General features: G+C 44.6%; 1 protein-coding gene across 1 annotated transcript in view; it reads left to right on the top strand.

Annotated features, from left to right (window-relative positions):
• The first annotated feature begins 6452 nt into the window (after nucleotides 1–6452).
• slc28a1 (solute carrier family 28 member 1) overlaps nucleotides 6453–14560 on the top strand; it is a 65139-nt gene continuing 57031 nt past the window's right edge. The window contains exon 1 of the mRNA XM_048617013.1: nucleotides 6453–6572. The gene's annotated coding sequence lies outside the window, so the exon portion shown is untranslated. The remainder of the gene's footprint in view (nucleotides 6573–14560) is intronic.

Raw genomic sequence — 14560 nt, 5'->3', positions numbered from 1 at the left:
TGCACCTTGTTGTCTCATAAACTGTGGGTTCTGGGGATCTGAAACAAAAACAGAAAGTGCTGGAGAAACACCACAGATCTGGCCGTATCTGTGGACAGCGAAACAGAGTTAATGTTTCCAGCCCAGTGTAACTCTCCTTCAGAACTAACATTAACATTTTTCTTTCTCTCTCTCTCTCTCTGTCTCCCCATCCCCCAACGATGCTGCAAGACCTGCTGAGTTTCTCCAGCAATTTCTGTTTTTGTTTGTTACAGATGTCCGAAGGCTGGGTTAGTTCTGGCTGGACACTACAGTCATGGTCCTTAGCAACTGGACAAGGAATGTACATTTCATTGAATAGGTAGAAGGTAACTGTGGTTGGGTAACAATAGTGTACTGTCCAATTCAGCCCCCCTCCATGGTTTAGTAAACACCCTCCAGTGGTCCGTTGAAAAGCAGCTCAATCCCTGTATAAATGGGCCGTGTGTACATGACAGAGGGTGGAGTATTCCACTGGGATCTGATTTCTGCATGCACAGTCTTTTGCTGATTGTCGGGGCAATAATGACTTTTTATTACTCTCAGTCCTAAAGACTATGATACGTCGCTGCTGTATCAATTTGACTTTTACAACGAGCAAGATTTAATCCGGCTGAGGGACTAACTCTATCCATAAAGCAAAGATCAAGTGTTTTATGATGAACGTTTGAAGTTGAACATTGGGATATAGTTTTAAGTCCATTTCGGAGTTCTTCTTGGCAGGTGATATCATGTGAGGGACAGAACATTCCAACGTGCTTTACTTGATGTAATATAATAATAACTAGAGCTGTGTGGACCATATAAAATATTCTCTTAAATTAATAAACAGAGGAGGACTCCATTTTAAGATCAATTGGCTAATTTATTCTTCATGACTAATTTCCTAATAAGCCCTGAATAGCTCACCCGAATGTGTAATAGTTTTCTCAAGTTGATACTATTGAAGAACATAAATAGGACCTTGCTCTGTGGTGAAAAATTTAGATTTCTTGGTAATTAGTTCTAAGTCCCTTCATGGTATTTAGATGTCTTCATAGTTTAATCAGAAAAGAAATGAATTGGAAGAACATTCGATGCTATATGTGAGTCACTTTGAGGAATGAGCAGTGGGTCCAGGCTCTATCCCAGAGGTCTAAGGCCATCAGGGTGGGGTACATGAGCTATTCTGTAGGCTGCATTGACTTCAAGATCTTGGGCAGGACTCGGTGAACCTTGATACCAGGGTCAAACGGGATTCCGGATCCCACACGGGGGGGGGGGGGGTCATCGGGGGGGGGGGGGGGGGGGTGGGGGGGGGGGGGTTGGTGGTGGTGGATTTAGCCCAAACTGATGCATAGTGACCAGAGGACTGGCTCCAAATAAAAATAGCAGGAGGCTAGGGACCCCACAACACCAACTACATTGATTCATGAATTAGGGGCCTGCCTGGTGGCTTAGTGGTGAGCACTGCTGCCTCACAGGACACGGGTTCAATTCCACTCTTGGGCGACTGTCTGTGTGGAGTTTGCACATTCTCCCCGTGTCTGCGTGGGTTTCCTCCAGATGCTCCGGTTTCCTCCCACAGTCCAAAGATGTACACGTTAGATGCTAAATTGCCCACAGTGTCCAGGAATGTGCAGGCTAGGTGGGTTAGCCATGGGAAATGCAGGGTTACGAGGATAGGGTGGGATGCTGTTTAGAGGGTTGGTGCAGAACCAATGGGCTGAATGGCCTCTTTCTGCACTGTAGGGATTCTATGATTCCTTGTACTCCCACCATCACTGAGGTTTCGCAACGGCAGGTCAATATCAGGAACCACTGCAAGATGGCGGCCACCTTTATGGATATAGTTATAGGGCACCATTGCTAGAAGTAGAGTGCCCTCATCACCCCAGCTGCCAGCTCCATGTATACTGCCTCCCAATGGTCAGGCCATCAGAACCAGAAGATCAAAACTCAGCAAAGGTCCTGTCTATGACCCAAACAGTGCCTCCACCCTGCTGAGCCCCTCTCAAACATTCACTAACTGCACCCCACGCCCATGCCCTGATTCTCCGAGGCTGTTGCCATGCTGAGGGGGTCACGTGGTTACCTACCACCCCACCTCAGCAGCCTTGCCACCCCTTAATTGCTCCTGAGCTCTCTCCTGGACAGAGTGGGCTTGGGACCCTTGTCCAGTGACTGCGCTCTCCCCTTTTCCCTGTGACCCAACCTTTGGTATGGATACCATGTTAACAGATCGCCCCCTCAGGCACCTTCAGAAACATGACGTTGGTGATGAAAGGTGCATTGACACATTGCAAGATCTGGAGAGGTTACCTTTTTTGTGAAATTACCAACAGATCAGCTTCTCATCTCTTTACAGGACTGGACCCCATCTCTTTACACACCTGGAAAGAGGAAACAGTTTAACTTGTAAATGACGCATGCTGGTTCAACTGGCCTTGGATACCTCTAATATGACCAATGAATTCATTTCCAATTATTAATGGTTTGTTAAATGTTTTTTTCACCTCTGGGGGGCTTAATAGGGAAATATACCTCTGGGTTTGTGAGGCACAGGAACTGCTTGCCTTGGTTTAGCACCAGGTAAACTTCTACTTGCCAATATCAATGGGCTGGGTGCAGCATCCGCAAAATATAGACACGTTTTCAAACTTGTGTAAATATGCTCCCTCCCACAAAAACCACAAAATGTACTTACGTCCAGTGCGAAGAGACAACTTGCCTCATTTCCTGTACAAACTTGGAGTCATAGACTCATAGACATAGAGGTCTACAGCATAGAAACAGACCTTTCGGTCCAACTCGTCCATCTCGACCAGATATCCTACATTAATCTAATCTCATTTGCCAGCGTTTGGCTCATATCCCTCTAAACCCTTCCTATTCATATACCCATCCAGATGCCTTTTAAATGTTGTAATTGTAACAGTCTCTACCACTTCCTCTGGCAGTTCATTCCATACGCACCATCCTCTACGTGAAAAAGTTGCCCGTTAGATCCCTTTTAAATATTGCCCCTCTTACCTTAAGCCTATGCCCTCTAGTTTTGGATTCCCCCACCCTGGGGAGAAAAAGACCTTATCTATTCACCCCATCCATGCCCCTCATGATTTTATAAACCTCTATAAGGTCGCCCCTCAACCTCTGACACTCCAGGGAAAATAGCCCCAGCCTATAGCTCAAACTTTCCAATCCTGGCAACTTCCTTGTAAATCTTTTCTGAACCCTTTCAGGTTTCACAACATCCTTAATATAGCAGGGAGAAAAGAAAACTTGAACAAAGAGGTGTGGAGAGCGTATTGAGTAAAATTATAACCATTGGAAAGGGCAATTGTTTGCTCATTCTAAATGTTCACAAAAGGAACAAGTGAAGGCCACTTGGCCCCGCTAGCCAGGTTTCCCATTCAATAAGATTATGGCTAACCTGATTATAACCTCATTGCAAAATATCTACCTGGCAATCGTTCAACCTCTTGGTTATCAAGAATCTCTGCCTTAAAAATATTTAAAGAATTTGCTTCCACTACCTTTTGAGGAAGGGAACTTCAAAGGCTCACAACCCACTGAGAGAAAAAAAAATGACAACTAACTGTTTAAACAATGTCTTCTTTCAACAAAGATATTTAAACACTGATGAAAAATGCTTCAAATAAAAACAGAAGTCCCCAGAAAAGGCGATTTGTTAGATCTTCAGATTGGATCTGAACTGACCCTTCCTACTGAACTGAGGGAAGATCTTTTCTGTACAACTCTCAGTAATGGAACCACAAAACTAGTTCCTGTAAACCACTTCTTTTGGGGAAAAAAAACTGTTGTGTCATGTTTTACCAGCCACTTCTCGAGCGATCGCTGTGTGGGCTAGGAGGCGAGGACTGTGGGCTCAGAAAGGACTCAGGGTTCTCGTGAGAAAACATTTCCAAACAGAAAAGGGCTTCGGAAATCTGAAGCACAAAGGGATTTAGGAGTCTTAGTTCAGGATTCTCTAAGGTTAACATGCAGGTTCAGCTGGAGATTAGGAAGGCCAAAGCAATGTTCGCATTTCATTTTGAGAGGGCTTAAATATAAGGGCAGGGATGCACTGCTGAGGGTGTATTAGGCTCTGGTCAGTCTGCATTTGGAATATTGTGAGCAGTTTTCAGCCCAATATTTAAGGAAGGATGAGCTGGCCTTGGAGGGGGTCCAGAGGAGGTTCACAAGAATAATCCCGGGGATGAAGAGCTTGTCATATGAGGAGCGGTTGAGGCCTCTGGGTGTGTACTTGATGGAGTTTGGAAGGATGAGGGAGATCTACTGTAACTCACAGAATATTGAGAGGCCTAGATGCAGTGGACATGGAGAAGATGTTTCCACTGGTAGGAGAGACTAGAACCTGAGGGCACAGCTTCAGAGTGAAGGGATGACCCCTTAGAACTGAGATGAGGAGGAATTTCTTCAACCAGAGAGTGTGAATCTGTGGAACTCAATGCTGTAGAAGGCTATGGAGGCCAGGTCGTCGAGTGTATTTAAGACAGAGAGATATAGGTTCTTGATTAGTAAGGGGATCAAAGGTTACAGGGAGTAGGCAGGAGAATGGGGTTAAGAAACATATCAGCCATGATTGAATGGTGAAATGGATTTGATGGGCTGAATGGCCTCATTCTGCTCCTATATTTTATGGTCTTATAGGCAGTAAAGGGCTGTGTCTCAGCTTCGTCTCCTTGCTCTTATACTCTATGCCCCGGTAGTAAAATCCAGGAAGCTGTACTCTGAATTAACTGCCCCCTCTACCCATCCTGCCACCTTCATGATGTTTCAACATTGGTAAGAAAGTTAAAAAAAAGCAAAATACAAAAACAAACAAAAACAGAAATTTCTGGGAAAACTCAGCAGGTCTGCCAGCATCTGTGGAGACAAATCAGAGTTAATGTTTCAGGTCCAGTTATCCTTCTTCGGAACTTAAGCTTCAGTTAAGATCAACTCTGCTTTCTCTCCACAGATGCTGCAAGACCGCCTAAGCTTTTGCAGTGATTTCTGTTTTCGTTTTTTGAAGAAAGTAACCTGTCAAGAGGAGATAGAGAGCCTCCACAGGGATATTGCCAGCAGAGGTGAGAGGAAAAATAATCAGCAGATGGAATATAATGTACATTTTGAATGAATGATTTATTGTATCATAGAATCCCTACAGTGCAGAAAAAGGCCATTTGGCCCATTGAGTCCACACTGACCCTCCAAAGAGCATTGCACCCAGACCCATCCCCTCCGCTATCCCTGCATTTCCCATGGCTAATCCACCTAGCCTGCACATCGCTGGACACCATGGGCAATTTAGCACTGCCAATTCACCCTAACCTGCACATCTTTGGAAAGCGGAGCACCCGGAGGAAACCCACACAGACACGGGGAGAATTTGCAAACTCCACACAAACAGTTGCCCTGAGGCTGGGATCGAACCCAGGTCCCTGGCGCAGTGAGGTAGCAGTGCTGCCCATAACAAAATACACCAAAAAACTTTCAATTGTCGCCGTAATCCATTGCTGTTTTGACAGTTTAAGAATAAGGGAAAATGAAAAGATATAGCTTAAAGAGAAGTCTGTCTACGTTCGAGTTCTGAGCTGTTTGACAACCAAACTGACCCACCACACCCAACTAAAGTCGATATTGCTGAAATAAAGAGAGGATAGAAAGAGATTGCAAAATTCAGTGGTTCAGAGGGATTAGGGTGGCCTGATAAATGAATCACACAAAAAAATTGAGTGAATAGATATTTAACCAAATCCCACTTCCATTCTGAAGGGAATGTAATACTCCCACAATTCAAAGAGCAAGGGAGAATTTTCCAATGTCTGTCCCCAGGAGGCAACATTTATCCCTCAACCAACATCCCAAAGAGAGAGGTAGACAATCAGGAGGCTGGAAGAACACAGCAAGCTAGGCAGCATCTGGAGGGAAGAAGCAGTCAACATTCCGGGTATTACCCTTCCTCAGGCAGTTCTGCCTGGCCTGCTGTGTTCTTCCAGCCTGCTGTTTGTCTACCTTGGATTCCAGCATCTGCAAGTTTTTTTTCATATTTTGTCCCAAAGAGATAATCTGGACACATTATCACACTGCTGTTCATGGAAGCTAGCTTTGAGGAATTTGGCTGTTACAATGTTTCTTCCATGTCGACAATTCAGAAAGATTGTATCACCCTTGCAACACTTAGGATCATCCTGTCCTGGTGAACAGTGGTTGATAAATGAGAGCCCCTTCCACTCTGTTTTCCCCCAAACTGCTCTTAAAACCTTAAATACTTGTTTGCTACATCCTAGGCAGCACACCGGCATTGAGTCGATTCATATGTAAATATCCACACAGCAGTTGGCTGATTCACTACGAAACTTGGCAGAAGAAACAGAGGGGGTACTGACAGCTAGAACACGTATTGCTGAACTTCAAGTGTAATTAATTGGAGTTCTAGAGTTGAAGAAGGAGGTGTAGCTCCCTGACAGAGACTGAAACAAATTGTTGAAACTGAGATCAGGACAAACGAGACGCCAAGGGCTTCGTATCTCGAGTTACTTTCTCAAGAGTTGCAGCCAAGTTACAATGTGAGTACTGTATGTAAATCTGCTTTCTTTGCAAATGATTGATTTGTTTTAAAACAAAGAGGTGCAGCAGGTTCACATCTGAATGTTGCTGCAGCACAGAATTTTACTGACCCTGCTGCATCCAAGAGTGAAGAAATCAGGAGTGCAACACTGGACTCATTGACAATGACCCACTGGCCGGGTGTCTATTCTAACCTAAACATATGTAAAGTCGGAGCTTTGTTCTAAACGCTGCAGCTATTCAGTTATCCCACAGAGTGGGGTGTAGCAGCATATCAGGGACAGGTATGCAGAATGTTTCCTGTTAAGGCTCAACTCCTCTTGGCTGTCAGTTTAGGATTATATCAATTCGGTTCCATTATCTCCCTTTCAGACAGTGCTCGGTTCTCGATGGACTGGGATTTGAGGAGTTTGGGGGGTGGGTGGTAAGGGAGCATTCAGGTCGTGGTTTACCCAGCTGTGAATAGGCCCCAGTTTCCTGGACCCCACAATCAGATGACTCTGGCAACTCTCCCATTCACCTCAGAGCACTTTCTCAGTGAGCCCAGTGCAGATACTAATTACACCAGCCTAGTCAAAAAACTGATTTATCATTGACAGCACACTTATTACTCTGTATGTGTCAATTTACACAGACAGGTAAACAGGGAGTGAATACATTATTATCAGCAGAGGGAGATTTTGTATGAAAACAATATTTTGCGAAACAAATATGAGATTAGGATTGTATCCAATTGCCAAAAGGTTGAGATGAGTTAAACGCCCTCATCCTAAACAACGTGCAAGTAGTGGAATGTGTTGACCTAAGAGCAAGTTCAGGCATGATATTGGTGCCAGTAGAGTTTACACTTTCAGAGTGCGGAACTCGAAGTGATCACTTATAGAATGCCAGAGGAGGGGGAAGACAAACCAGTAAAACTGGTGAATGAGACATACTGGCGTAACTGAAAACATAAAATACTGGAAATCAAAGCAGGTCAGGCAGCATCTGTGGATATTGCTCGAATTGCTGTGATTTCCAGAATTTTTTTGTTTTCGGTACAGATTCCAGCATCTGCAGTAACTTGCTCCTATACAAGTGTCACTAGTTTTGTACACCTCAAGGTGAAGCTCCAGTACATGCATTTCCCAGTGTTACTGGGCTTGCCCTCTGCAGTTATGCCTCACCCAGGCTCAGCTGCTCTGATCCACATGCTCTCACCCAAACTTGCTCACCTCAGAGCTATGGAGATTTCTCCTTTGTAGCTGGTTAGGATCCACCCTCCCTGCTGCTGTGCTGAGAAGTCCTGATGGCCAGGTATACAGACCTACTTTGACCCAGGGAATCGTCGATTTCTTTAAATCTCACCAACTCACTTCTTGAACCTGAAGCAAGGGGCCTGACGTTTTTGTAGCTTTACACACATCCCCTGTAGCCTATGTGCTGGATGGGACTAACCACCCTCTGATCTTATAAGTTTGCCTTCAATGGGTTTAAATCAGGAGGGCAGATTGCAGAGACTGTGTTTGTGTTCCTTTCAGGAGAGAAGATGGACAGGTTCTCTCCCACCGATCCTCCCCTCCCACTCCACTGAACGATCCCACAAACCCCTACCTGTACTCACCGATCACCATCCCACCTACCTTCCCCAGCCCCACCTCTCTTCTCTCTATTTATTTCCTAGTTCCCTCCCCCATTACTAAAGAAAGGTCCTGACCCAACCCATCAAGTTTCCTGCTCCCCTGATGCTGCCTGGCCTGCTGTGTTCCTCCAGCTCCACACTATATAGTAAGAGACAGATTATCCATGATCTAATTGAATGGCAGAACAGTCTTGAACCTCAGTAGTGATTGTAACGAGGTCAGACGGGTGGACAACATTGAATATGAGTTCCCTGACTGGGGTTGTTAACCTGGTCGAATCAGGGAGCCCTGGCTGACAGAGTATCAGAGGTTCTTTTCACTCTGAGAGCTGGCTCTGAGGAAGTTAGACCACTGTCAAGTACTATGTACGTGTACATAAAGGGATTTGGTGACAGGATACTGGGTTCTGTGGAGTTATTTCAGGTTACATGGCCTGTTCATGTGCTCCCGATAAAACAATTCTGGAGACACAATCAGGGGTCAGAGCTGTCCCTGGTCAGTGGGTGAAGGGATAAAATCCTTCTTTATAAACACCCGGTCCTGGATCTCCCAGGCACAGACCCCAGATATCTCCTATGCTGTGGGAACCCTGAAAGGTTAAAGTTAAAACACTCCACCTGTAGAGGCAGATCGTATTTGAGGGAACCCCACATCATTCACATACACATTGTAGACATTGAAGATTATTCAATGCAAATTGGCTTTAGAATTTTCCAAGGAGTCTCTGTCGCATTCTTTGTGGCCAAAAAATTGTCTGGAACACCACCAGGAATTCTTCATTGTATTCATCAAATAGATCAAGGTATTTGCTTCAGGAAATCGCAAGGCTCTGGGGACTGTGCTCAGAAGTTTAGATGTCCAAGAAGCATCCTCACAATCCTAGGATTGCTTCAAGAGGATTTGATGACAACTGCATTGAGTGGAAGATCTGAAATGAACAGATCAGCAAGGCTGTGTGGTAGCCCCCATTCTGTTTACAACCTGGGCAGTGGTGTTCCCATGTATCTGCCAGGAACTTCTAGTTTATGGCGGTTATGGGGTTGGAAGGTGCTACCTTAAGGGTCTTTGGAGCGTTGCTGCAGTACATCTTGTAGATGGTACACACTGCTGCTACTGATTGTTGCTGGTGGAGAGACTGGATGTTGATGGTGATGGACGTGGTATCAAACAAGTGAACTGCTTTGCCCTAGTTGTTGTCAAGCTTCTTGGCAGCTGTCTATGAGATTTGTTAATTGAATTTAAATTATCAACGGTTTAAAACTACATTTGAATTTGTTTGAAATTTGAAGACAAAGGAGATCAAATTTTACTGTTTTTTCCCAAAAGTGATAATCACAGAACTCCATGCAATCACAGCAGATAAAACCAAGAAGGTGCCCCTTTATGAAATGATTCAGGACAAGAAATTCCAGTCCCCCTGGACTCTGAGAATTCAATCTTGGGATTTACAATTGAGCCCAATGTGGGTTGAGACCAAAGTTATAACACCTCAAAACAGTAATTCTTATAACTCCCTGGGGGAGCGATCAATGTGTCAAGTTCTTTATACATTTTGAAATGAAGGCAATCTAACTCACTTACTCAATATCCAAGGACTTGCAACACAATCCCACTTATTGTGACTTGATTTTAGCAGCATTGTATTAAGACAAAGTCCTCTTTCTTGAGACATGTACTCTCTGTTCCTATTTTATGTGAGTCTGTGTAAATTTGCAACGATATTTCTTAAATTGCAGAAATAATTAATTATTATATTCTTTTCATTTCCTTATTCCTCCAGTGCTGTTCGGTCTCTTACAGAATGATCTTTGGGGGACATCCGTGGAGAGAGAAATAGATCTTATAGAAGTTCATAAAATCATGAAGCGACAAGGATAGGGTGAATAGCTAAGGTCTTTTGCCCAGGGTAGGGGGCATAGGTTTAAGGTGAGAGGGGAAAGATTTAAAAGGGACCTGAGGGGTAACTTTTTCATGCAGAGGGCGTGTGTGGAATGAGCTGCCCAAGTAGGTGGTGGAGGCTGGTAAAATTACAACATTTAAAAGGCATCTCAATGGGTATATGAATAGGAAGGCTTTAGAGGGATATGGGCCAAATGCTGGCAAATGGGACAAGATTAATTTAGGATACTGTCGGCATGGACGAGTTGGACTGAAGGGTCTGTTTCCATGCTATACAGCTCTTTGACTCTATGAGTCTGTGACTGAGTTGATCAGGTGGATGTTCGGAATTTACTCAGATTCTCTCTTCTGCTGAGAAGCTGCCAGGACCTGCTGAGTATTTACAGTACGTTTTATTATCTGTGGCTGCTATTACAAGCTAATGCTGCCAGGAGATCTGTTGTCATGAAGCCATACTCATGTGAACTTATATTTTCAAAGGAGTCAATTTAACCAGGCTTCCTCGAATTCATAAATAGGGTGAGTTTATTAATTACTACAACTGGGAGTAAACACTAACACAACATACATACACTGATTATAAGTAAGAGGTGAGTCCACAAAGGTAGAAGTTAAGATAAACAGATGTACGGATCAATCTCTGAATTGTTCACACAGAGAGAATATTTCAGCGTTGCAGCTATTGCAGTGAATGTTACTGGTAGCATTGATGTTGATCGTTGACTAATCAGTTTCGTGATCCCATTCCCCTTTGTCTGTTAGAGCTCAGAGAGAGAGACAATCTTTACCTGTAACACAAGGGTGACACAGGTTAGTTCTTGCTCTCATACTTTCACAGCACGTGAACATTCAAACCCAGACTGGTAAACGTAAGAACATAAAGCCCAGCAGCACACTCCAGAAGAGCTGACAAAACACATTTTGAAATTAAAAGCTAGCATTTCAGGGCTCAAACCTATCATTGAAATGCTATCTGCAAACAACCTCTGTTTAATTTTTCTTCTGAAAGTTGACATCTTGAACAATTCTAAAGGGGATGCAGGAGCGGGAGATCTGGGAGTATATGTGTACAGATCATAGAATCCCTACAGTGTGGAAGCAGGGTGTCAACCCATTGAGTCCACACTGAATCTCTAAAGCACATCCCATCCAGACCCAGCCCCTACCCTATCCCTGTAACCCTGCATATCCCATGGCTAACCCACCTAGCCTACGCATCCCTGGACACTATGGACAATCCACCCTAACCTACACATCTTTGGACTGGGAGAGAAAACCCACACAGACGTGGGGAGAACATGCAAACTCCACACAAACAGTCACCCAAGGGTGGGATTGAACCCAGATCCCTGGCGCTGTGAGGCAGCCGTGCTAACCACTGAGCCACTGTGCTGTCCACTGAATCATTGAAAGTGGCAGGACAAGTAGAGAGAGCAGTAAATAAAGCAGTTTATATTGTGTTCTTGGCTTTATTAATAGAATACAAGAGCAGAAACATGTGTACAAGACACTAGTTAGACCTCAGTTAGAGTATTATGTATCGTCATAGGCACCACATTATAGATTGGGGGTGGGGGGTGTGGAGTGTGAGTGTACTGGAGAGAGTGCAGAAGCGGTTTACTAGAATGTTCCAGGATGAGAAACCTCAGTGATGAGGATAAATGGAAGAAGTTGGGACTGTTCTCCTTGGAGAGAAGAAGACTGAGAGAAGATTTGATCAGGGTTTTCTTGAGTGAGCTAAATAGAGTAGACAGGGAGAAATTATTCCCGCTCGTGAAAGGATCAGGAACAAGAATATATAGATTTAAAGCACTTTAGAAAAGAAGCAACAGTGAATTGAGGAAAACCTTTTTAACTCACTGAGTGTGGAATGCAGCACCTCAAAATATAGTGGAACCATGTTCAATTGACACATTCTAAAAGGCATTGGATAATTATTTGGTTGGAAATGGTGTGCAGGGATATGAAGAAAAGGCAGGAGCTTGGCACTACATGATGGGCCGATGGGCCGATTGGCCTCCTCCTGCTCCTCCAGTGATCCCCAGCCTCACAGATACTAGTCTTAGAACATAGAACATAGAACATAGAACATTACAGCGCAGTACAGGCCCTTCGGCCCTCGATGTTGCGCCGACCTGTGAAACCAATCTGAAGCCCATCTAACCTAAACTATTCCATTATCATCCATATGTTTATCCAATGACCATTTAAATGCCCTTAAAGTGGGCGAGTCTACTATTTTTGCAGGCAGGGCATTCCACGCCCTTACTACTCTCTGAGTAAAGAACCTACCTCTGACATCTGTCCTATATCTATCACCCCTCAATTTAAAGCTATGTCCCCTCGTGCTAGTCATCACCATCCTAGGAAAAAGGCTCCCACTGTCCACCCTATCTAATCCTCTGATCATCTTGTATGTCTCTATCAAGTCACCTCTTAACCTTCTTCTCTTTAACGAAAACAGCCTCAAGTCCCTCAGCCTTTCCTCATAAGACCTTCCCTCCATACCAGGCAACATCCTGGTAAATCTCCTCTGCACCCTTTCCAATGCTTCCACATCCTTCCTATAATGCGGTGACCAGAACTGTATGCAATACTCCAAGTGTGGCCGCACCAGAGTTTTGTACAGCTGCAAAATGACCTCATGGCTCCGAAACTCAATCCCTCTACCAATAAAACCTAACATACTGTACGCCTTCTTAACAACGCTATCAACCTGGGTGGCAACTTTCAGTGATCTATGCACATGGACACCGAGATCTTTCTGCTCATCCACACTACCAAGAATCTTACCATTAGCCCAGTACTCTGTATTCCTGTTACTCCTTCCAAAGTGAATCACCTCACACTTTTCCGCATTGAACTCCATTTGCCACCTCTCAGCCCAGCTCTGCAGCTTATCTATGTCCCTCTGTAATCTGCAACATCCTTCTGCACTATCCACAACTCCACCAACTTTGGTGTCATCCGCAAATTTACTAACCCATAAGTCTTCAGCTAATTCGATTCATTCCACGTGATATCAGTTGAAGAATTTAGTTAACACAAAGGCTACTGACCCTGACAACATTCCAGCAATAGTACCAAAGACTTGAGCTCCAGAACTTGCTGCTCCCCTAGTCTAATACTAACCTTTTCATTTTGCGGGATTCCTGTTCCAAACAGTGTGCAAATGTAGGACAGTGAGCACAGCAATGATGCATGATGGGGTGTGGTAAGTTAGGATCTAGGCAGCATCAAAGTGTTTTGATGAGCTCAGGGTTTCTAAGAAGGCATGGTGAGAGATCAGCCAGAAAAGCAGTCATGTGCAGGAGAGCACAAAAACAGGAACCCAATGGAGAGGGATGAAGTCGGGCCTTAGAAAATCTACAGCTCAGGAAACTTCACCTGTCTTCCCAGTCACATTTAACCAAATCATGGCAGAAAATGTCACTGATAAATTTGAAGCATCTTGGATAGGAGTTGAGTCTTTGGCGTAAGGACAGTCCTTTGATTTCAGGATCAAATGGGAGTCAGAACCCTGTATTGTTTGGGTAAGAATCATGGGGAGCAATGTTCACCAAATTAGCCAATTATTAGCCAGAGGATCATTATTAAACAGGGGGCAGGCTCAGCTGCTGAAGGGCTAATACGAGGCTCCAACTGGGCTTTGGAATTAGGAGTCTAATGATGACCGTGAAACCGTTGCCAATTGTCAGGAAAAACCCATCTGCGTTCACTAACATTCTTTACAAAGAACAACAAAGAACAAAGGAAGTTACAGCACATGAACAGGCCTTTCAGCCCTCCAAGCCTGCATGGACCTTAGGGAAGGAAATTTGTCATCCTTACCTGGTCTGGCCTACATGTGACTCCAGACCCACAGCGATGGGGTTGACTCTTAACTGCCCCGTGGGAAGGGCGACACCTGTTGGCCTAGCCAGTGATGCCCTCATCCAGTGAATCAACAAAAACGTCATCAAAGGAGATGAAGATTGTAGTTCAGATGAGACAGATAGAGAGGAGACACCAATTCGAGCCTCACATTTTTAAAACTTTTGAATGTAAACTGATCCTCAGCAGCTAGGTCACCATTGTGGAGGAGGAGCATGGCCCATAAAGCAGCTGGAGGGTGGGGTCAGATGAAACTGGACAGGCAGACAGGGCCTGGAAGCCTAGCTGGAGTACTTCCCAACCCCGTCCACCGGGGTGGGCCATCAGGAGGCTTGCAGGCCCCAGCCTACTTCAGCCTTGAGGAGCCTGTAGACCAGCTGCTCAATCATAATTTGCTTTAATAGGATCCTCGTCCTGTTTAATAAACCACCTCGTACCTGGACTGGGGTGAGGTAGGAGAAAGCCAATATGTGGGGATCTGATATCTGGGTGTTGGGTGACAATGGCAAGCTGGTAATATCATTGGGCCTGTAAACCAGAGGCCCAGACTACAAGAGATAACAAGGTGTAGAGCTGGATGAACACAGCAGGCC

The sequence above is a fragment of the Rhincodon typus genome, chromosome 36 (assembly GCF_021869965.1).
Source record: "Rhincodon typus isolate 14 chromosome 36, sRhiTyp1.1, whole genome shotgun sequence".
In the NCBI taxonomy this organism is placed as follows: domain Eukaryota; kingdom Metazoa; phylum Chordata; class Chondrichthyes; order Orectolobiformes; family Rhincodontidae; genus Rhincodon; species Rhincodon typus.
The sequence above is the reverse complement of the archived record's forward strand: the minus strand, read 5'-3'. Positions and strand labels throughout refer to the sequence as shown.